This window comes from Mercenaria mercenaria, chromosome 14 (genome assembly GCF_021730395.1).
Source record: "Mercenaria mercenaria strain notata chromosome 14, MADL_Memer_1, whole genome shotgun sequence".
NCBI classification, from domain to species: Eukaryota; Metazoa; Mollusca; class Bivalvia; order Venerida; family Veneridae; genus Mercenaria; species Mercenaria mercenaria.
The window spans coordinates 46,622,190-46,646,038 of record NC_069374.1 but is presented as its reverse complement, the minus strand read 5'-3'; the positions used below and the strand labels follow the sequence as shown (position 1 = coordinate 46,646,038).

At 36.0% G+C, this 23,849-nt stretch overlaps 1 long non-coding RNA gene across 3 annotated transcripts; it reads right to left on the bottom strand.

Moving 5' to 3' along the window:
- Nucleotides 1–581: 581 nt before the first annotated feature.
- Nucleotides 582–21,741, bottom strand: LOC123527451 (uncharacterized). Of its 3 annotated transcripts, none has more exons than XR_008367083.1 (10): nt 21,560–21,741; nt 20,705–20,792; nt 19,600–19,678; nt 17,128–17,204; nt 14,252–14,351; nt 11,350–12,982; nt 10,962–11,119; nt 10,373–10,512; nt 8,335–8,474; nt 582–2,579 (listed from the first exon to the last, which is right to left on the bottom strand). It is a non-coding gene; the product is annotated as an uncharacterized LOC123527451 (long non-coding RNA). The 3 variants fall into 3 exon arrangements; XR_008367084.1 differs by having other exon boundaries at nt 10,373–10,509; XR_008367085.1 differs by having other exon boundaries at nt 11,350–12,798.
- Between the last annotated feature and the right edge of the window lie 2,108 nt (nt 21,742–23,849).

The window sequence follows — 23,849 nt, the reverse complement described above, 5'->3', positions numbered from 1 at the left end:
GGGTAACGTAACGCTATATTTTATGACGTCACAATGCTTATGTTGGAAAATGAGTTCAATAGGTCTAAGAGATGTATAAGAATCTTTTATATTTCAATGATTTTCTCGTGTATTTTCGTTTGTTTTTTTTAAAGCATTACTATACAGCTTTGTTGCTTTTAAGCATATTTCACGTCCTTACAAATTATATCCTTCCGCGTTCAAGTGTAGTTCCGTTCTAGTGAACATCATATTTGGATTTCTCTCCGTTTAAAACAATGAATTTATCATTGTATAATCTAACGTTATATTAAAGTATTTCATTAAAAGCGTAGACAAAAACCTGAAAGTTTGCCAACAATTTTTATCCATCATTTATAAAGATATGCTAGTCTTGTTCCCATAAAAGACAAAGTTGCTTTAACAGTCACTTTAGCCCCGAATGGTTAAGGTTAGTGCTCAGAGTTAGGTGCTGGTTAAAAGTTATGCCAAACAGTGTGTAAAATTCAGTGTACAAAAATGAGGCCAAAATGACTTTTAAAAGCAACATTAAAATGATATAAATTATATACCATATTTTGAGAAGGTTTCAAGAAAACAACGATGCATTATACCCTGATAAAGCCGCTCCTAAAAGGTGAGAAATCCAAATACAATTTTCACTTGTATGTAACCACAATTTAACGCAAGAATATGAATAACGTAGAATCGGATATCTTTTTAACTAAAACATAATTACATGTAGATTGAAATGTCACTATGTCACTTTTTTCCAACATAAGTATTGCCATAAAATGTAGAGTAACGTTGCACATAGCGTATGGCGTTACGTTGGCAGAAAATATAATATAAAAATAAAATGCATTAGAATAAAATCCGTGTGATTACTTTTTAAAAATTTTCACGTGTGAACACTAGAATGTTTCTGTTTCGAGCTTACACTGAAACAAAGGAATGTCCTCTATATGTTTTAAAATATATGAGGGTTTGGAATTTAGCCCCCACTCCAAAATGTACAAGTTGCAAAAAGTAGCTTTTTATACATCAACTAAACTACGCATATTTATTTTTGAAACAATCCCTGACCAGTTAAAACGCAACTGTTCAAAAGAGCAAAAATTTGAGACACTTTTTGAAATATTTAACCAACTACATTTTTTTCTTACAAAATTCGCCGTCCCTGATTTTTTACATTAATGTCAAATGTGCTACATTTTGAATTTGTAATAAAACTATCATTTAGAAAATCACGACTGGCAACAAATCAAGCTAAAATATTCGCTGTGTCTAAAAATAGTCCCACTGTATCAGTGTTAAAAAAAACAAACAATTTCCTGATTTTTGTTTTAAATATTTATCCTAAAGTTTAGGAAATATTTGTCAAATGGTTAATACGATTACAAATTTGGTCCGCTAAAAATGATAAACTAGAACTATTGTTACCCCCAGACGCTGCTTTGATGCAGGGTAAGTCAATGTTGTCATCATTTTGACATTCAAGTGTAACCTTGACCTTGGATCTAATAATCTGGGTTCTATACATGTCTTCTTGATATTTATTGCTAGTTTTACGAGTGTATGGAAAATGGGGTTTCAAGATATGTATCAGTCACAAAGCTATTTGACCTTTGACCTCATATCTGTCACAATGACGTTTAACCTAGTGGCTAGATGGAATTGACAGTTAGTGCTTACTTTATTAGATTAGGCAATATGGTGCGGTCTTTTAAGTCAGAACTTGACCTTTGACCGAATGAACTAGGTTGTGAGTGCTTACATCTATTTACTAATCCTAATTTTATATCAAGAACTGTTGTAAGGAAAGCCCGCGTGACTATTCGGAAATGCTGACCAATATTTATTGCTATAGGATATAAGTAAGCGTGAGTGATAAATAAGACTCTTTTCTTTTAGGGGGTAGAGTAGGGGTTAGGGGAGGGAGAATGAGAAGATATAAGAAACAATCTAAGATTTAACCAGCACAATTACAAAATATGACCCAAGTAACTTTGACCTTTTGGATGCTTGACCCCTAACAAATAAATGTCTGCGTTTTACCACAATCAACAAATGTGAAGTTTGATGCTAATATGGGCAGTAGTTAAGAAAATATAGTGATTTTGAGAATCATATAAAAGTTTAACCTGAATGCAACGGTGACAGTGACCCTGAAGGCAGGGCGAGTTCAATAACGAATGCTTGACCTAAATATTCGTTGCAGTTAAGACTACATGGAGCGGACACTAAATTAAAGTTATTTGAACTTTGTCCTCCAAGAGTAATACTGACCTTGGGCCTAGTAACTTGGGTTGTGCACAACGAACATTCTTGTTGAGGCTAATAAATGAAGCCATTTTTTTTAAAAATCTTCCCAGCGGACATGATGGACAGATAAGCGAACGGACCCGCTGACATATGTGACTCCAATATAATCCCGTGTACTTTGTACATGAAGGTATAATTATATACATGTTAGTTTATATCTAATCTCAACAAAGCTTGTGTCGGGGCTGTGGTGATGCCATGTTTGCTTGTGCCAGGACTGTCGTGGATCTACCATAATTGGTTCTTTCTTCTGCAGATACTTCTTACTTGTGAATCTGAAAATGAAAACAAATAATTAATATACGAAATACTTCAAGATGTAATGTCAAATTAAAAACTGAACATATTTTCAAGCTATAGCTTTTGCAGAATTCAAGAAAGGTGGATTTTAACAAAACCTTTAACCAAGAAATCCCAGTCTTCTTAGTACAATAAGGACTATAATTCTGACAAAAGAAAAGTGAGACTAAAACATTGTACAAAGTTGCAAAGCTATAGTTCTTAAAAAAACAAAAATGTGAACTTTAACCAAAATCTTCCAATTTTCGATGTACTAAAACGGTCATAATTCTGATAAAACGCAAGTAAGAGTTTCCAGGGCTACTTTAATACTAACGTAGGATTAACAAGAGCACCGCCTGGCGGATGCAGACGTTAATCTGATTTTTTTTGTCTCTGTAAAATAGAAATATTGTTCTACCCATGATTTTCAAAAAGGTTCAAAAGGGGCCATAATTCTTGGAAAAAAAGCCATGTAGAGTTATGGTACTTGCTGTGCAGAGTCAGCTTTTAATGGCAAATAACTGTTCTAAGTTTTAAAGCAAAAGCTTCGACCGTTAAGGAGAAATGTTGACCTAAATGCAAAACTTAACCAAGAAATCTGATATTTTCTAAGTCCAAAAGAGGCTATAAGTCTTGCAAAAAGCAGGATGGAGTTATGTTTCTTTCTGTATAGAGTCAGCTTTTGATGGTGAACAAGTGTTGCAAGTTCTAAAGCAATATCTCTGATAGTTTAGGAGAAAAGCTGACCTAAACACAAAATTAAACCAAGAAATCTGATTTTCTAAGTCAAAAAAGGGCCATAAGTCTTACAAAAAGCAGGATGGAGTTATGTTTCTTAATACTGTACAGAGTCAGTTTTCGATGGTAAACACGAGTTGCAAGTTTCAAAGCAATAGCCTTGACAGTTTAGGAGAAAAATTGACATAAACATAAAACTTAAAAAAAAAGAAATGTTATATTTTTAAGTCCAAAAAGGGACTATAAGTCTTGCAAAAGGCAGGATGGAGTTATGTTTCTTGTTGTGTTTATTGGTGAACAAGTGTTGCAAGTTTTAAACCAATAGCTCTGATTCCCACCAAAGTTCATGAAGATCAATTGAAAAATACATCGTCTATCGCATACACAAAGCTTTTCTTTGATTTGACCTAATGGCCTAATTTTTCCCCCCATATAACCCATATCTGAACTCGACCTAGATTTCATCAAGGCAATCATTCTGACCAAATTTCGTGAAGATCAATTTGAAAATACAGCCTCTTTTACATACACAAGGTTTTTCTTTGATTTGACCTTGTGGCCTAGTTTTTGAATTCAGATAACCCATTTTTAAACGGCCTAGATTTTATTAAGGCTATCATTCTGACAAAATTTCATGAAGATCAGATGAACAAGAGCTGTCCGTAAGACAGCCAAGCTCGACTATTCGAAATATTGTCCCAGAAGCAGGAAAATATTACCCAAAAAGGTTAAATATCAAAAGAGTTTTAAGTTCAAAAGGGGACATAATTTGATCAAAATGCATATCAGAGTTATGGGACTTGCTGCCATCAACTAGTTTTATAACCCCGAAGGCACATGTTAAGTTTCAATTCAATATCTGCATTAGTTTTGGAGACAGTAACTTGCATGTAAAACTTTAACCAGAATTTTTTAAGTCCAAAAGGGGGCATAATTTGCTCAAAATACATGTTAGAGCTATGAAACCTGACCCAGTGAGGTTGGTAATTGACCTAGAAAAAGAAAAAATAAGTTTCAAATCTATATGCCTTTTAGTAATAGCTGTATGTACTTGCACGCAAAACTTTAACCAGAATTTTCTAAGTCCAAAAGGGGGCATAATTTGGCCAAAATGAAGGTCAGAGTTATGAAACTTGGTGTTATCAACTAGTTTTATAACCCCGAAGACACATGTGAAGTTTCAATTCAATATCTGCATTAGTTTTGGAGATAGTAACTTGCATGTAAAACTTTAACCAGAATTTTCTAAGTCCAAAAGGGGGCATAGTTTACCAAAAATACATGTCTGAGTTATGGGACTTGACCCAGTGAGGTTGATAATTGATCTAGAAAAAGAAAAAATAAGTTTCAAATCTATATGCCTTTTAGTAATAGCTGTATGTACTTGCACGCAAAACTTTAACCAGAATTTTCTAAGTCCAAAAGGGGGCATAATTTGGCCAAAATGAAGGTCAGAGTTATGGGACTTTGTGTTATCAACTAGTTTTATAACCCCGAAGACACATGTGAAGTTTCAATTCAATATCTGCATTAGTTTTGGAGATAGAAAATTCTGATTAAAGTTTTACATGCAAGTTACTAAGTCCAAAAGGGGGCATAATTTGCTCAAAATACATGTCAGAGTTATGGAACTTGACCCAGTGAGGTTGGTAATTGACCTAGAAAAAGAAAAAATAAGTTTCAAAGCTATATGCCTTTAAATGATAGCTGCATGTACTTGCATGCAAAAACTTAACCAAGGTGTGACGCCGACGCCGACGCCAGGGTGATATACAGCTTCTGTCGGATACACAAGCTAAATGTTGTCAGTCAGACAGACAACAGACAGACGCCGGACGCCGGACATTGAGCGATCACAAAAACTCACCTGAGCAGCTAAAAAGAACTTTATAAAGCTGATGACCAAGTGGTACATATATTTTTTAATCAGACGAGCTAAAATGTATTAAGACCACCGCATACTGTTCTACTGATCGCGTCTGTTAGTGTTTAACTCCATGCAATATGCAAGAAAAATATGGTTCTTGAGCCTTTTTACTTGCCTATTAACGACGGAAAAATGTAGGAAATTTCAAAGTATTCAAGAAAAGTGGACCTAACAAAAAATAACCAGATGTGTTGAATAAATATTCATGCACCTTGTGTCACTAATATGGAACAACTACATGTACTTCAAGTTTGAATCAAATCCATTTAATAACTGAAATAGAGTGAAAGTGCATGAAAACTAACCTGAAATTCTAAGTAAAAGGTATGTGTGTGTGTGTGGCGGGTGGGTGGTCATGAAATATTGGTGCAAGAATTATGGCCCTTGTGTGATATGATGTGAGTGATGATAATGTGCAACTATTTCAGTTTGAATCATATCCATTTAGTAATAACTGCGACAGAGTGAAAGTGCATCAAAACTTTAACCTGAAATTCTACGTAAAAAGGGGAAATAATTCATGAAATACTGGTGCGAGAGTTATTACTCTTGTGCCATATGATGTGGGTGATGATGAACAATAAATATTTTAAGTTTGAAACAAATCCATCAAGTAATTACATAGACAAAGAGAAAGTACATCAAAACCTTAACCAAAGTGCGTCGACGCCGGATCGAGTAGGACAGTTCTCCAAGGGTCATGACTCCACTGAAAATCATTTAACCAGAACATGACGATAATATGCACAACTACGCTTCACACTGATCACTGGTAACGTTTGGTGAAATTCAGCCTAATTATATACAGCAAGAAGTGTAAACATTGTAAAATATGACAAATCAAGGATCATAACTCTGCTGAAAATCACTGAATCGGAACATGTCGACGATACGTATAAATAGGCTTGGCACTGATAACTCATTTTAGATATGGTGGAAATCTGCCTAAAGGTGCGAGAAAAATTGTCGAAATATCATAAAATGTGACAAAGAAAGGGCCATAACTCCTCTGAAAATCATTAAACTAGAACATGTCCAAAATATGCATAATTGGTACTTAATTCTCTTGTACGGTTTGGTGGAAATCCGCCAAATCAAAAAAGAGAAGTGGCTTAAACATCAAAACAGTTGGCGAATCGAGGGTCATGATTCCTCTTGCGAAATTTGGTGTAAATCCATTCAGTGGTGTCGAAAGAGTTGCGTGGATAAACTTTGTGACAGACAGACGGACATACACACGGACGGACGGACAGCACTAAAACAGTATGTCTCTCCACTACATATTGGAGGCATAACTGCTTACAGACAGAGTCAAACATCAACCAATAATTCTGAAAGGTATACATAATGACTTGGACAATTATCGAGGAATTTATGGTTATATACTAGTAACTTATTGATACAAACTGAAATGCTTTCTTTTGGAAAGGCCTTCCAGTTTTATTAGTCTTGATGTCTAACTTTGTTCGTTTTATCTTTAATGTTTTAGCCTTTCTATAACAACGCTATTTCCCTATTTTCTCTTTATATATAATATATTATATGCATGTTATACGACTGTATGTCATTGAGGTCGATACTATTAACGTTTTAAAGTTTCAAAATATCTTGATTTGTTTTGAATTTATCGTAAAAAAAAACGATTTTAATGGGATGTTTTCCCTTGTAAATTTCAGCCATTTTGGACACTAAAACATCTACATTTGTATAATTTCAATTTGAAATTGATTGTTGAAAATGACTGTTTCTGGATATCTAAATGAGCATAAAGATATATTAGCAAAAATTTGGAAAACAAGCATGCCTCGAGCATAATCAAGCTAGTTACCTCTAGAGAGTGGAAAACTATGTATTACAAATGCAGGATTTCTCAAGCGCCTTTAAAATCATGCAAACAAAATGAACAATGGATTTGTGTAAATTTTAAAAGGTTAAATCATTGTTGTCTGTATTTGTGGAACGATGTCAACATCATCGCTATAACACGTGCCGTCTAAAATGTTCGATGGAATAATACTAAATTAAAGAAGGGACAAATCTCCAGAAACATTCGAGTTAGGCAACTCCAGAAAAAAAATGCGCTTGTGTTCTTGAAGTTGACGATGTTTACTAAAAATTCCACTTGGATTTGAGGAGTTGAGTACAGAATATTATGCTGTAGTTATGATATTTTCAAAGTCCGTAAAAAGAGCCTAACTCCAGAAAAAAAAAACAAGAGCTGTCCGTAATAGACAGCCAAGCTCGACTATTCGAAATATTGTCCCAGAAACAGGAAAATATTACCCAAAATGTTGAATATCAAAAGAGATTAAAGTTCAAAAGGGGGCATAATTTAACCAAAATGCATATCAGAGTTATGGGACTTGGTGCTATCAACTAGTTTTATAACCCCGAAGACACATGTGAAGTTTCAATTCAATATTTGTATTAGTTTTGGAAATAGTAGCTTGCATGTAAAACTTTAACCAGAATTTTCTAAGTCCAAAAGGGGGCATAATTTACCAAAAATACATGTCAGAGTTATTGGACTTGACCCAGTGAGGTTGGTAATTGATCTAGAAAAAGTAAAAATAAGTTTCAAATCTATATGACTTAGTAATAGCTGTATGTACTTGCACGCGAAACTTTAACCAGGATTTTCTAAGTCCAAAAGGGGGCATAATTTTTATTGAAGAGAAACTGTAGGAGTGGAGCACAGACTTACTGACGGACGAACAGACATACGGAATGACGGACGGAAAGTTTAAACACTATGTATGTCTCGCGGGTCTTTGACGCCGTAGATAAAACTGATCCTAACCAGTACTCGCATCTCATCAGCATATGAGACCGAAGTCAATTTTCTCTCTCATCAAGATTCGAATCGGCGACTCCAGACAACAGGTCAAATGTTCAACAATGATAACCACGTTTGCCATTTGTGTAAGGACATGTAGTTCACGAATATATGTGGCAAACATATACAATATGTATCTGCGAGAAGAATTATTTGCCACAATACAATGTTTTTGAAACTATTTTTAAACAGCTGCAGACAGCGCAGTTCTAACAGAGCATACACATGATCTAATATTTCTCTTTACCTGAACGAATTCTTCGTCCGAGGGGGTTTCTCTGTTGTGTACGAGGTGTGGAACAGCTGTCTACGATCAACAAGACTGGACAAATACAGAAGAAAGGTCCACCAAGGCTTGAATTCCACTATATCCATGCACTACCTTGCCTATCGAAAAGTGATGAAAATTAATTTCTTACATTTACAACTTTTTTATTGCACTATATAAAATGACAGTATATGACACTAATAACCTCAAGAAGCAGTTCATAAATTGCCAAAAAGATGCACACACAGAACACGCTCTTCACTTGTTGTTTTTGTTATTTCCGCTACAAACGGCTTATAAATTTAAATCGCCTTTAATTGTACGTTAAACAATCCAATATCACTATAACGTTGACAAATAAGATTCAATATGAATCTTATTAAAGGTTACTCTAGTATTAAGTCTTTCGCTACTTGAGTCGTCTAATATAAAGAACATGTGTCGTCTGCATTGCCATGCTATGAATCTTCTTATATCACGTGGATATTATTCTTAACTGCAGATACCGAAATTATTAGTTTGTAAATTAAAACAAGAGCTGTCCGTAAGACAGCCAAGCTCGACTATTCGAAATATTGTCACAGAAGCAGGAAATTATTACCCAAAATGTTAAATATCAAAAGAGTTTTAAGTCCAAAAGGGGACATAATTTGCTCAAAATACATGTTAAGAGTTATGGAACTTGACCCAGTGAGGTTGGTAACTGACCTAGAAAAAGAATAAATAAGTTTCAAAGCTATATGCCTTTTGGTAATAGCTGTATGTACTTGCACGCAAAACTTTAACCAGGATTTTCTAAGTCCAAAAGGGGGCATAATTTGCCCAAAATACATGTCAGAGTTATGGGACTTGATTCTATCAACTAGTTTTATAACCCCGAAGACACATGTGAAGTTTCAATTTAATATCTGCATTAGTTTTGGAGATAGTAACTTGCATGTAAAACTTTAACCAGGATTTTCTAAGTCCAAAAGGGGGCATAATTTGCTCAAAATACATGTCAGAGTTATGGGACTTGGCCCAGTGAGGTAGGTAATTGATCTAGAAAAAGAAAAAATAAGTTTCAAATCAATATGCCTTTTAGTAATAGCTGTATGTACTTGCACGCAAAACTTTAACCAGAATTTTCTAAGTCCAAAAGGGGGCATAATTTGGCCAAATTACATGTCAGAGTTATGGGACTTGACCCAGTGAGGTAGGTATTTGATCTAGAAAAAGAAAAAATAAGTTTCAAATCTATATGCCTTTTAGTAATAGCTGTATGTACTTGCATGCAAAACTTTAACCAAAATTTTCTAAGTACAAAAGGGGGCATAATTTGGCCAAAATGAAGGTCAGGGTTATGGGACTTGGTGCTATCAACTAGTTTTATAACCCCGAAGACACATGTGAAGTTTCAATTCAATATCTGCATTAGTTTTGGAGATAGTAACTTGCATGTAAAACTTTAACCAGAATTTTCTAAGTCCAAAAGGGGGCATAATTTGCTCAAAATACATGTTAGAGTTATGGAACTTGACCCAGTGAGGTTGGTAATTGACCTAGAAAAGGAATAAATAAGTTTCAAAGCTATATGCCTTTAAATGATAGCTGTATGTACTTGCATGCAAAAACTTAACCAAGGTGTGACGCCGACGCCGACACCGACGCCGACGCCGACGCCAGGGTGAGTAGAATAGCTAGACTATTCTTCGAATAGTCGAGCTAATAAATACCACTCAATATTACGTTACTTTATAAATCTCTCAACATGCTCAGGAAAAATCAAAGTTCTTGTCACAAAACCAGTTGTTTATACCAACAGTAGCTTTCGGTGTGCTTGTCGCATTTACGTTGTTTCAAATAAATCGACGGAATTCAGTTCTCTAACCCTGGGTTTCAAACCAGTATATATTAGCTCTCCAACAACCGCATGGTTAGGTCAGTAACAAAAAGTGTATCTGTCACCCATTTATACACACTGTGACTACAACTCGCGCCGCATAAATTATAATTCTTGAGTAATTCAGTAGCTTACCTTGTTGATAACGGCTGATTACCATGGTAACGCAAGGGTTTGATAGGGTTTCAATGCACATCTGATGACCGGCTTCGTTAGGGTACCGGCAAGGTAGTTCTACTGCTGCTATTGTTCCATTAACTAACATTTTCTTCCTACTGATACAAAAAAGTAAATAGCTACATTGTTTTTTTTTCTTGGGTTTCTCACCAATACTTAATCACATCAAAGCCACGTATGGAAAGTTGGGCACTTTTTCAACTTTTTTAACAATGAAAAGACACTTTTATCCTGTTTACACTTTACTGAATAAAATTTAAAGTTCGAATAAATATGTTACAATTTGTAAAACCGCGTCTGAAATTCACATAGCGGTGATCACGAATTCGAACCCCGTCTCAAGCTAATATTGTCGCAAACCTTTGCCTGATGTAAACCACATCACTTCAGTGAGTCAAATAAAGTTGTGTGGACATAAAATTACAATAATCATGAAAATCTTCGAATTTATACATCTACTAGTTAATGTAGTGTAACCACATTGAATTCTGTCATTCCCTAAACAGACTTGTTTCCAAAATGCGTAACAGATATAGTAAGTCCTTACGTGTATAATCCAAGAAATTGCTTTTCGTCGGATATTTCGAGTACTTCTTTTACCAAAACCAGGATCTGTGTCCACATTGCCATGCTATTGAATTACTCCAAGTGGAAAATTGACCTCTGCTTCTTACATGTTGAAAGTTATACTCTGCTGACTAAATACTGGTAGACAATCATCATACAATTAACAATAATCGGGTTTAAAATAATAAAAAAAATGAACTAAAACTATGTAAATTAAAACAATGTAGACCTACATAATAACCAGAAAATATCCAATTTATAGAGAATATATTGAAATGAAAATGAATGTGTGTAATTTGGCTGAAAACTACACAACTAATATAAAGCTAGCAAAAGAAAAACACTAATTGTACAGACAAATTATATACCTCAGTGCGTCCAAAAAGAAAACCCAAGCTGCGTCGTCCACAAAACCATTGTCACATCTACAGCATGACATCTTAACGCGTGTCTGTACAGTCAACATCAGCCGCGCTATCTTCCCCATCCACTAAACCATTGTGTCATCTACAATGCGACATCTTTACACCGGCTTGTATTCAACTTGAAAATTCTGCGAAGAGATGCATACAAAATAGAATAATATAAAAAGCAACATACGCACCTGTTTGTGATAAACAGTAACCCAAATTTTGTCTGGTATGCATCTTCAATATCCGTCTGCGTCTTCGTTCTTCACGTGCCCCAAAAGTCTAGTGAAAAAAGCAATGCAATGCAAAACAAAAGGAATAAAAAGCAGAAATAAAACAACGGAGCACGCTTCCCAGCCCAAGCTTTCGTCTGCACATGATGTCTATTCGTCCGCCTATATCTTCATATGTGTTTCCGGGTATCTAAAATTTGCTGGACAAGTAAAGTTATAACACAATGTAATATTGAACTTATTCTAATAATTTTCTACAGTATACAAAGCGAGTAATAATACATTGGTAATGGCAGAAAGAAAAACACCATGACAAACAGCCCAATACAACAAACAAAACGCACCAAATGCCCGTTTTCAACAAAACAATACAACCATCAAGAATAAAACCGAGAAGACCACATTGAAACCACCACAGACACCTCCATATACACAAAAACACCACAACAAACACCACAATAAACACCACCACAAAAACAACCAAGTAGCCACTGCAAACAGATCCCTGACAAAACAGCAAACACTAAACATACAGTATTACGAAGCGAAAGTATACAAGATAGATTAGGTGCTCTTTAAGTGCATCCAGTTATTTTGCTTTTGTTTCAGTTTTGCCTGACATTTATTTTCAGGTCTTAGCAAGGCTTAGATTATTTAAAGCTAAACCTGTAGCGCTTGATCGACAGCTGAATTTCTCTCTTTGCCAGGGACTTGAATGCCGGTCATCAGTTTATACCATTGCCTAGATGAAGAGGTATGTTTCCATGGTAACCCTGTTCAGTGTATAGATAGAGAAATGCATGTGTAAGAACAGAAACAAACATATATAAGCTTAGTATTACCTTTATACAAATTACGCATTAAAGGAAAAGTAAATATACAAACCCTTTATGTTCCAAAATTTGCTGTATAACTTAGTACATCTGAACGTCGGTCATCCATTTATACCATTGCATTGATGTGGACATGCGTTTCCGTGCTAAACCTGTTGTTTGTATAAGATACAGACAGGCATGTGTAAAAACAGAAACAAACATAACAATGTTGCCAAAAGGAAGAAAAAGTAAACATACACACCTTACATGCTTCATCTGCTGTAAAACTTTGTGTATCTGAACGTCTGCATTCAGTTTATATCATTGCCTTTAGGTATATATACGTTTCCGTGGTAACCCTGTTGAATGCATAAGATACAGAAAGGCATGTGTAAAGACAGAAACAAATGTATTATAGTGTTACAAGAAATTAAAAGTAAACTTCATACCATGTATTCTCCAAAATATGCTGTATAACTTTGCAGATCTCGGCCTCGGTCATCCATCTATACCATTGCCTAGATGTATGTTTCCATGGTAACCCTGTTGAGTGTATAGATGCAACAAGAGCACCGCCTTGCGGGTGCTGACGCTCATCTGATTTTTTGTATAATAGAAATATTGTCCTATCCATGATTTTCTAAGTCTAAAAAGGGCCATCATTCTTGCAAAAAGCAGGATAGAGTTATGTTTCTTGATGTACAGTGTCCATTTATGATGGTGAAAAACTGTTGCAAGTTTTAAAGCAATAGCTTTGATAGTGTATGAGAAAAGTTGACTTAAACATAATACTCAATCAAGAAAATGATTTTCTAAGTCCAAAAGGGGCAATAATTATTGCAAAAAGCAGGATGGAGTTATGTTGCTTGCTGTACAGGGTCAGCATATGATAGTGAACAAGTGTTGCAAGTTTTAAAGAAATAGCTTTGATAGTTTAGGATAACAGCTGACCTAAACATGAAATTTAACCAAGAAAACTGATTTTCTAAGTCCAAAAGGGGCAATAATTATTGCAAAAAGCAGGATGGAGTTATGTTGCTTGCTGTACAGGGTCAGCATATGATAGTCAAGTGTTGCAAGTTTCAAAGCAATAGCGTTGATAGTTTAAGAGAAAAAGTTGATCTAAACATAAAACTTAACCAAGAAATCTGATATTTTCTAAGTCCAAAAGGGGCCATAAATCTTGCAAAAAGCAGGATGGAGTTATGTTTCTAGCTGTACAGGGTCAGCCTAAGATGGTGAACAAGTGTTGCAAGTTTTAAAGAAATAGCTTTGATAGTTTAGGATAACAGCTGACCTAAACATGAAACTTAACCAAGAAAACTGATTTTCTAAGTCCAAAAGGGGCAATAATTTTTGCAAAAGCAAGATGGAGTTATGTTTCTTGATGTACAGGGTCTTCTTATGATGGTAAACACGTATTCCAAGTTTCAAAGCAATACCTTTGATAGTTTAGGAGAAAAGTCGACCTAAACATAAAACTTAAGCAAGAAATCTGATATTTTCTAAGTACAAAAGGGGCCATAAATCTTGCAAAAAGCAAGATGGGGTTATGTTTCTTGCTATACAGGGTCAGCTTTTGATGGTGAACAAGTATTCCAAGATTCAAAGCTTTGAAAATTTAGGAGAAAAGCTGACATAAACATAAAACTTAACCAGGCAACGCCGACGCCGACGCCGACAACCGCTCAAGTGATGACAATAACTCATCTTTTAAAAAAAAAAATCAGATAAGCTCAAAATGCATGTGTAGGAACAGAAATAAATATATCTATAGTGTGGCAACAAGAAAGAGAAAGTAAATATACTCACGTTTTGTACTCCAGAATCTGCCGTACAACTTTGTAGATCTGAATGTCTGTTTTCCATTTGCACCACTGCCTAGATGTAGAGGTTCGTTTCCATGGTAGCCCTATTGAGTGTATAGATACAGAAATGTACGTGTATAAACAGAAACAAACATATCACAGTGTAGCCTAAAGAACAGAAAAGTAAATATACACACCCTATATGCCCCAACATCTGCTGTATAACTGTACATCTGGACGTGTGTCATTCATTGATACCACTACTTAGATGTAGGCGTACATTTCCATGGTAACCCTTTTAAGTGTTTAGATACAACTAGAATGTGTCTGTAGGACACAGGGTGTGCCCCCATTGGTACATCTGTCACAAATAAGGGGCAATAATTCAAATGTTTGCAGTGTTAATGGGGTTTAGCCTAAACAAACATTTTATGAAAAGGATTCATTATTCTAGGCCATATATTTTTGAGCTATGAGCATCACAAACAAAAAGTCAACTATTTTGGCTATTTCAAGGGCCACAACTCTGTAATAAGCACAAATATTCTCAAAAAGAATTCCAAATGAGAAAGGTCGCATCATGATAAAGACTCTAGCAAGGTTTCATGAATTTACATTAAATACTTTTTTAGCTAGTCATATAATTAGGTGAAAATGTGCATATTTTTACTATTTCAGGGGTCATAACTTTAAAAATAGGGGGTGGACTCGGTCAAAAAATAAAAAGTGTGCAAGTTTATATCATGATAAAGACTTATGCAAGTTTTCAACCATTTATATTAAATACTTTTTGAGCCAGACAAAAAAAACAAGGTGGGCAAGTTCATATCATGACAAAGACTAATACAAGGTTTAATCAATTCATATAAAATACTTTTTGAGCTAGGTACGTCATAAGGTGAAAATGTACATTTTAACTATTTCAGTGGCCATAACTCTAAAAATCTAGGGGGCGGAGCCAGACAAAAAATAAGAGGTGCACAAGTTCATATCATGATAAAGACTCATATAAGATTTAATTAATTTATATGAAATACCTTTTGAGCTAGGCACGTCACAAGGTGAAAATGGGCATTTTTGTCTATTTCAGGGGCCATAACTCTAAAAATTGGGGGCAGACCAAAATAGACAAGGCAGTCTGAAAGACAGCTTAATCCCGCGCCACTGCTACGGATAGTGAAAGGGTAAACCCTTGGCCTTTAGGTGTGACCTGGACCTTGAACTGACACGGCTGATCCATGAATTCTGCGCAACGTCTTGATAAAGTAATCAATTGACCCAAGTTTCATGAAAATCCTTCAAGGGCTTTATGAGATAGAGAGCTCAAACCTTTGACCTTGAGTAGTGACCTTGACCTTGAGCTGACATGGCTGACTCATTTCTTGATGAGGTGATCATTTGACCCAAGTTTGACGAAAATCCTCCTCAAGGGGTTTAGGAGATACAGAGTGGACACAAAATGGAAGGCTCAAACCTTTCACCCTAACTTGTGACCTTGACCTTGAGCTGATATGGCTGACTCACAAGTTCTGCACATAGTTTTAATGAGGTGATCATTTGACCAAAGTTTTATAAAAGTTCTTCAAGAGGTATAGGAGATAGAGAGCGGACACGAAATGAAAGGCTAAAACCTTTGACCTTGAGTTGTGACCTTGACCTTGAGCCGGCATGGCTGACTCATAAGTTCTGTACATTGGCTTGAGGTGATCATTTGACCATAGTTTCATATGAATCCTTCAAGGGAATTAAGAGATATAGAGCAGACGCAAAATAGAAGGCTCAAACCTTTGACCTTCTGTTGTGACCTTGACCTTGAGCCGGCATGGCTGACTCATAAGTTCTGCACATTGCTTTGATGAAGTAATCATTTGACCCAGGTTTGATGAAAATCTTTCAAGGGGTTTAGGAGATATAGAGCGGATACAAAATAGAAGGCTCAAACGTTTCACCATAAGTTGTGACCTTGACCTTGAGCCGGCATGGCTGACTCATGGGTTCTGCACATCGTCTTGATGAGGTGATCATTGACCCAAGTTTCATGAAAATCCTTCAAGGGGTTTAGGAAATATGTAGCGGACACGAAAGTGTTACGGACAGGCGGAAGGACGGACGGAAGGGCGGAAGGACGACGGGCGGACGGACGGAGACCATTCCTATAACCCACACCACTTGTGGCGGGGATTAGAAATAGAAGGTGCACAAGTTCATATCATGATTAAGACTCATGCAAGGTTTCATTAATCTATATCAAATACTTTTGAGCTAGGAGTGTCACAAGGTGAAAATGTGCATTTTTGACTATTTCAGGGGTCATAACTCTAAAAATAGGGGTGGAGCCAGACGAACAAGAAGCTGCGCTCAATAAACGCTCGATGCCCCCGATGGCATCCTTGTCGATACAAAGCAACCTAAGACTAACACGAGGTCAAGTTCAAGGTCAATGTCAAACTCAGGTCAGGTGATGTCTGAAGATGAGGAATGGTCACAGGCTTCATCTGCATTAGTATCAAGTCATTCTAGTAAGGGGTATTGATGCTAGACGAAACGGTCCCATTTGGTTAACCTCGTACAGACGGACGGACTAACGAACGGACGGACGGACAGGACAATCACTATATGCCTTCCGCATCTGTAGATGCTGGGGGCATAAAAATAGGAGGTGCGAAAGTTCATAGGATGATAAAGACTCATGCAAGGTTTCATCAATTTATATCAAATACTTTTTTAACCAGGCGCGTCACGAACTTCAGACTGACGGACGGACGGACGGGCAAGACCAAATCTACGCATGGGGCACAAAAAGGCATGCTTAAGAACAGAAACAAATTCTAGTGATGCTTTCAGAAATTCTAGACAAAGAAAATAGGAAAATATGCTTACCGTTTGTGCTCCAGATCTAACAACACCTTTGTCCATGATCTGTATGTTGTGCTTGATCTTTGCCATTAAAACACAACCTAAAATGCAAGAAAAACAAGCAAATTCAATGAACTGGTATCCCCCGCCGGGAGGGTTTGTGGTGTGGAATAGCAAAAAAATATATCGGGCAAAAAGTTCAGGATGTTAAAATAATAATTTCATTAGTCAAAATCAATTTACATAATAAATGTATGATACTTTGAAATGGTGCAACTTGCATGTTGATAAATATTCATGGAAGGTTTGAAAAAAAATCTAAAATAAGGCATGAAAAAACAAGAGCTGTCCGTAAGACAGCGCGCTCCACCATTTGGGGATTTGACAGTAAAATGAATATTTGTCTGTATAAGAGACCTCTTCTATAAAAGGAAGATACACCGAGGGGCATAATTCCATCAAATACACAAATAATAGTCATTAGGATTGTTACAACAAATGCAGATGATGGTGATAAAGATATATTTTGAGTTTCAAGTCATTATCATATATAGTACCAAGTTATGTCCAGAAATCGAAATTTGTTAAAAGAATTGAAGTATAAAAGGGGTATAATTTGGTCAAAAATACAAATCAGAGTAATGAGGATTGTTATCACACATGCAGATGATAGCGATATAGATACATTTAAGTTTTATCTTATATTGCATTAAAGAAATCAAAGATTGCAAAAAAAGTTTCAATACAAAAGGGCCATAATTCTATCCAAAAAAATCAGAGTTATGGGATATGTAACCACACATGCAGATGATGATTATAAACATGTTTTTAATTTCAAGTCATTATCTTTTAGAGTACCAAAGATTTGCCTATTAATAAAGCTTTCGAAAAAAAATTACATGAAAATAATTCCAAGTATAACTTCTTTGTGACCTTGACCTTGGGTATAATGGGCCCAGCCCCTGCATATACTATGTTTGTATGCTGGATAATGTTTATGATAACTTGTAGTAAGATATAAGCAAAAGTAACAAAGTTATAACAGAAAAAACAAAGATTACCTTGATGACCTTGACCTCAGGTATAATGGGCTCAGCCCCTACTCATACATTGTTTGTATACTGGACAATGTTTATGTGAAGTTACAGTAAGATATAAGCAATAGTAACAAAGATATGACAGAAAAACAAAGGTTGCCGAAAGACTTTAACCAAGAAGGGTCACGCCGACGCCGACGCCGACGCCGGTGAGTAGTATAGCCCCCCTATTCTCCAAATAGTGGAGCTAAAAATGTTTTAGGGGTGTGTAGGGGGGAAGAGGTGTTGGGACGGGGAGGGGGTGTGACCAAGGCAAGTGGGTGACCAGGTGTGGGTGAACAACTTCACACGTTAATAATAAATGTTCATGGAAAAAATGAAAGAAATTTAATGAAATTCTGCCAAATAGTAAGTTTGTTATGTACAAATATTTGGATTTTTAGATAATTAAAGGGCAATAACTCTGAAGTTACACAAGAAATCCGTACGAAATTGTGTATGCACAACTACAATATAGTGCTCTAAATTCTGTTTAAGTTTCATAGTTCTAGGTCAAATATATCAAAAGTTATGATACAGAAATTGCCATATTTATAGTACCCTATACAGCAACTTCTAAGGGCCATAACTTTGGTGTTACTTGGGCAATCTGACTGAAACTTCATGGGCCCCATAACCTCATAGTGATGAACATGTATATGACGTTTGTAAAAAATCTAAAATAAGGAATATTTTTTGGGGGGTTGGGAGGGAGAGGGGGTGTGATCAAGGTAAGGGGGTGACCAGGTGTGGGTACAAAACTTCAATAAATGTTCACGGAAAAGAATGAAAGAAATTTAATGAAATTCTACCAAATGGTAAGTTTGTTATGTACAAATATGTGGATTTTTACGATTAAAGGGCAATAACTCTTAGTTTACAAAATAAATCTGAACAAAATCGTGTGTACACAACCATATTATGGTGATCTAAAGTCGGTTTAAATTTCGATATAAAATCTGACTGACATCTGGCGGGCCGCAAAAACTCATAGTGGTGAACATGTATATGGAGTTTTATATAAATATACCCAACTATTTCCTAGATATGGCTCCGGACAGACGGAAAGACGGACGGATGGACGGACAACGCCAAAACTATATCCCTCCTACTTTCGTCGGGGGATAAAAACATGATTTTGTTAAACTTGAATGACTCACTTGCCATACAACTGTTTCATAAAACACGTTTTCATGGCAACATCACTTTTTATTAGACAAATGACTCAAAATCAAGGCAATCCATGAGCAATATTACAGAATCGGTCATTCATTTATAGCACCTATATCAGAATGTAGATGTACGTTTCCATAGTAACACCGTTGATTGTATAAAATACAGAAAGACATGTGTAGGAACTGAAGCAAATATAAATCAGTTTTGCCTTAAAAATCCAGATAAAAAGGGGTAAAATACATACATTTAATATTCCATATTTGAAAAACACCTCCACCCGTGATCTGTTTCTTTGATCTTGAACTTTGTCACTTGAACACGACCTACATAGCAAGAAAACAGAAAACATATTGTTGCTCTGCCTAAATATCTTTTCTTTTCTTTTTTTTTTGTTATGGGTTTAACGCCTTTTTTCAACAGTATTTCAGTTAACCTAACAAGTGTTCCTGGATTATGATCAGTGCAAACCTGTTCTTCGCAAATAACTGCAAACTTGCCTACGTGAATCAGAGGTGGAGGACGAATGATTTTAGACACAATGTCTTTCATCGAAATTTGAAATCGTCACGGAGAACATACGCCCCCGTCACGACCCGGCGTTCCGTAAACCTACGCTCTCCCTATCGAGCTAAGCGCGCGGGCTTATCTCATTTTGTATTTAAAACTATTCTAATGTATTTACTTCCATGGCAACGCCTCGACAACCTTCTTTTTTGTTGATTTTTGTATAACAGAAAAATTGTCCTACCCATGATTTTCTAAGTCCAAAAAGGGTCATAATTCTTGCAAAAAGCAGGGCAGAGTTATGTTTATTAATGTACAGGCCTGGGTAATGATGGTGAACAACTGTTGCAAATTTCAAAGCAATAGCTTTGGTGCTTTAGGAGAAAAGTTGACCAAAACATAAAACTTAACCAAGAAATCTGATACTTTCTAAATCCAAAAAGGGGCAGTAATTCTTTCAAAAAGCAGGATGGAGTTAGGTTTCTTGCTATACAGGGTCAGCTATTGATGGTGAACCATTGTTGCATGTTTCAAAGCAATACCTTTTATAGTTTAGGAGAAAAGCTGACCTAAACATAAAACTTAACCTGGCAACGCCGACGCCGATCAGGTGATGATAATAACTCGTCATTTTTTTCCAAAAATCAGATGAGCTAAAAATCAAATATTAGTCAAATGTTAATTTAGTTAAACGTCGGTCATTCATTTTATAACATTATCTAGATTTTTGTTTACCTTACTAAGGATATGAAATACAGAAAGGGGTGTGTAAGAACAGAAACAAATATTTATCGTAGTGTTGCCTTTAGAAATTTCAGACACAGAAAGTAAGACAACATACGCACCTTTTTACCCTACAGTAGAAATCTGAAACCACGTGGACCCATCTATGATCTTATATACACCACTTTATCTCTGCCACAAAGACACAACCTAAAAAAGAAATAAGACTTTGTTAAACATAAATGTCTCACTTGCAATTAAAACTATCAAAGTTATTTTAAAACTGTTACACTTGTTTGACTGTTTTCACTTCTAGTATAAGAAAACCCTCGAAATTTGACCAAAATATTTTTGATATTTGTCAAAAGACGCTGTAAAAGTTTCATTCAGTAAGTAATAAGGAAGTTTCAAATAAACATTTTCTTCGAATTTTGTACAATGCATTTTGATGATAGACAGGGGTTGGGCCTGGGGCAGGAAGCTATACCATGCGTCCCCAAAAACACTTTTTCATGGGTGCGAGGTTGTTTGCGCGACCAACAATGTTCCCATTAAAAAAATACATTTGCACAAAACATAATTTGGACATTTTCATAGTTATCGTTCATTTCAGAAAATAGGAACATGTACACGCGGAAATTCCATCATATATACGTCAGTTTGAGCATAATCATGGTCTCTCTCTCCCGATGCTTTTCACTCCGAGTTAATCAATTAAAACTATGAAAATTCTGATGTATTATTCTTTTTTATCAATCCGCAGAACTGAGAAAGCAGTTGCATAAGCTATTTCTCTATAAATAGTTTCCATTGTTTACACTACAGTCGAATTTGCAGAATTTTTATCACAGGTAAAAACATGTGGTAAACGCAAAATGAATAACTAATATATGTATCGGAAGAAAAGAGAAAAAGAAGAACGACAGAAACAGAAAGAAAATAGAGAAAAAAACAGAGGAAGAAAAAAATGTACGTACCTTTTTAGACGTGTCACTTTGAATATATCCGCGCTGGCGCCAACAATAACAATATGTAGTCATAAAAATCACGTGCTATGTGAACTGAACATTGGCATTGCCTCGGGAAAAACGTGTTGATTGATTTACAAAGGATGAGTGAATTGTGTGAGACTATGTCAAACATGTTTTGTACGAGTTCATCACGCTTACCGGGTCGTTGCACCGCACCACTGTGCTGTGTTACAATTTATGCCTTCCTCATTTACCAAGTTGATTTGGTTTAAACATATTTATTCATCTATATTGTATCTCATGATAATTACAATTATACAGTTTTGCACAAAGTATAGACAAGTGGATTGAATTGAAAGCTTAAGCTTATAGAAATTCTCTCCACTGCATACTTAGTATTGGTACAAGATATGGCGATCTAGAAGGATAATTGGACAAAATAAGACTGTATGATGAAATTAGTTTGCTTTTATATAACTTTAAATTTAAAGTAATGGAAATGGAGATTAAAGAACTGATATAGTAATAATGTTCAGGAGATGTAGGTTTAGTACATGTAGAAGAAAGCGGTAGGGAGCGGCTTGGGGATGGATATCTAATCGTTACTTTTGGATACTTACTTTCGCCTCAGTCAAACCGTTTCATTTTTACAATGTAGAGGTAATGGTGAACCAAGAAATATTTTTCATTGATCGGATGTTAAAGGTATAGTTCAGACATGTAGAGGAAAGCGGTAGGGAGCGACTTGGAGATGGATGCGTGATCGCTTTTCTTTCGCCTCAATCAAACCGTTTGGATTTTTCAATGTAGTGATGAACAGCAAGAAATATTCTTTCATTGTCTTCATCCTTTAATGCCATATTTCCAAAGAGAATAGTCTTTAGAGTAAAAGGACAATATCTGCTAATTTCATTTGTAAGTATTGTACGTATGTTGTCGTAATGTGTACATTGGAAGAAATAATGGTAAGTTGTTTCAGGCCGTCCGCATGAGCAGAGGGGTGATGCAGTAATATTTTTGGAGAACAGGTCATCGGCGAGTGAGCTGCAGTTGGTTCGAAGGCGAGTGTGAAGAATCTGATTTTTTCGCCGTGCGCTATAGAAATAAACAGGAACTTGATTATTTGCTAGAAATAGTTGTCTTTTGAAAGTTGAAACTGAAGGAGAATTTCTAATAGACAGAGGCAGAGCGTTAAACGCTCTTACAGTTGATGGAAGGAAAGAATCAAAATAGAGAGACGTTCTTGCTCTTGGTACCTGGGAGTCAGCTTGGTTACGAAGATTATACGTATCATTCGAAACGGTGGGTGGACACAATGCCGTAAGGTAAGATGGAGTGAGGCCATGCAACATCTTGAAATATAAAATAACTTTATGCTTCTGCCTCCTACTTTCAAGTGATTCCCATCCAACCTCGTTCATAAGTTTATGCAAAGAAACAAGTTTGGTAGCACCTGTTACTATCCTAGCAGCCTCGTATTGGACCTTTTCAAGCAAGTCCTTCTCTTGGACCGTACAATTGTCAAAAATAATGTCACCATACTCTAGAATTGGACGAATGAATGAAATGTATATGATTTCAAGCGATTTGCGGTCGAGAATAAATTTAAGTTTTCTCATGATATTGATACGTTTATAAGCCTTTGTTAAGGTATAGTCTATATGTACATGCCACTTTAGGTCTTTCGTGAAGATCAGCCCTAAGTGCTTGTGGTTGGTCACTTCTTTAATTTCTTCATTGGCCATATATAGACTGGGATGAAGACCTGGATTAACTTTTCGAGAAAAAATAAGTGATTCGGTTTTCCTTGGATTGAAATTAACGAGCCAGCGTGCTGCCCAATTTGATAATTTAATGAGGTCAGAGTTTATAATTTCTGCAGCTGTCGCTGGATCGTCAACAATCAAATACAGACTTGTGTCGTCGGCAAAAAGGCGAATGTTGGCATTTATATCGATGACAATGTCATTTATGAATATTAAGAAGAGAAGAGGACCGAGGATCGATCCTTGGGGCACACCAGCTCGAATGTAGTTCCAGTTGGATTGTGCGCCCGGTATAACTACCTTTTGTTTTCTATGAGAGAGATAAGATGAAAACCAACGCAAAAGGCTACCACTTATACCAATACATCTCAGTTTGTGGACAAGACCTTTGTGCCACACGCGATCAAACGCTTTACTTATATCGCAGAATACAGCTCGAACCTCTTTGCCTGAGTCTATTGCCTCTGTGAAAAAGTTATATAAGTAAGTGAGCTGATTAACTGTTGAATCACCTGGGACAAAGCCAGACT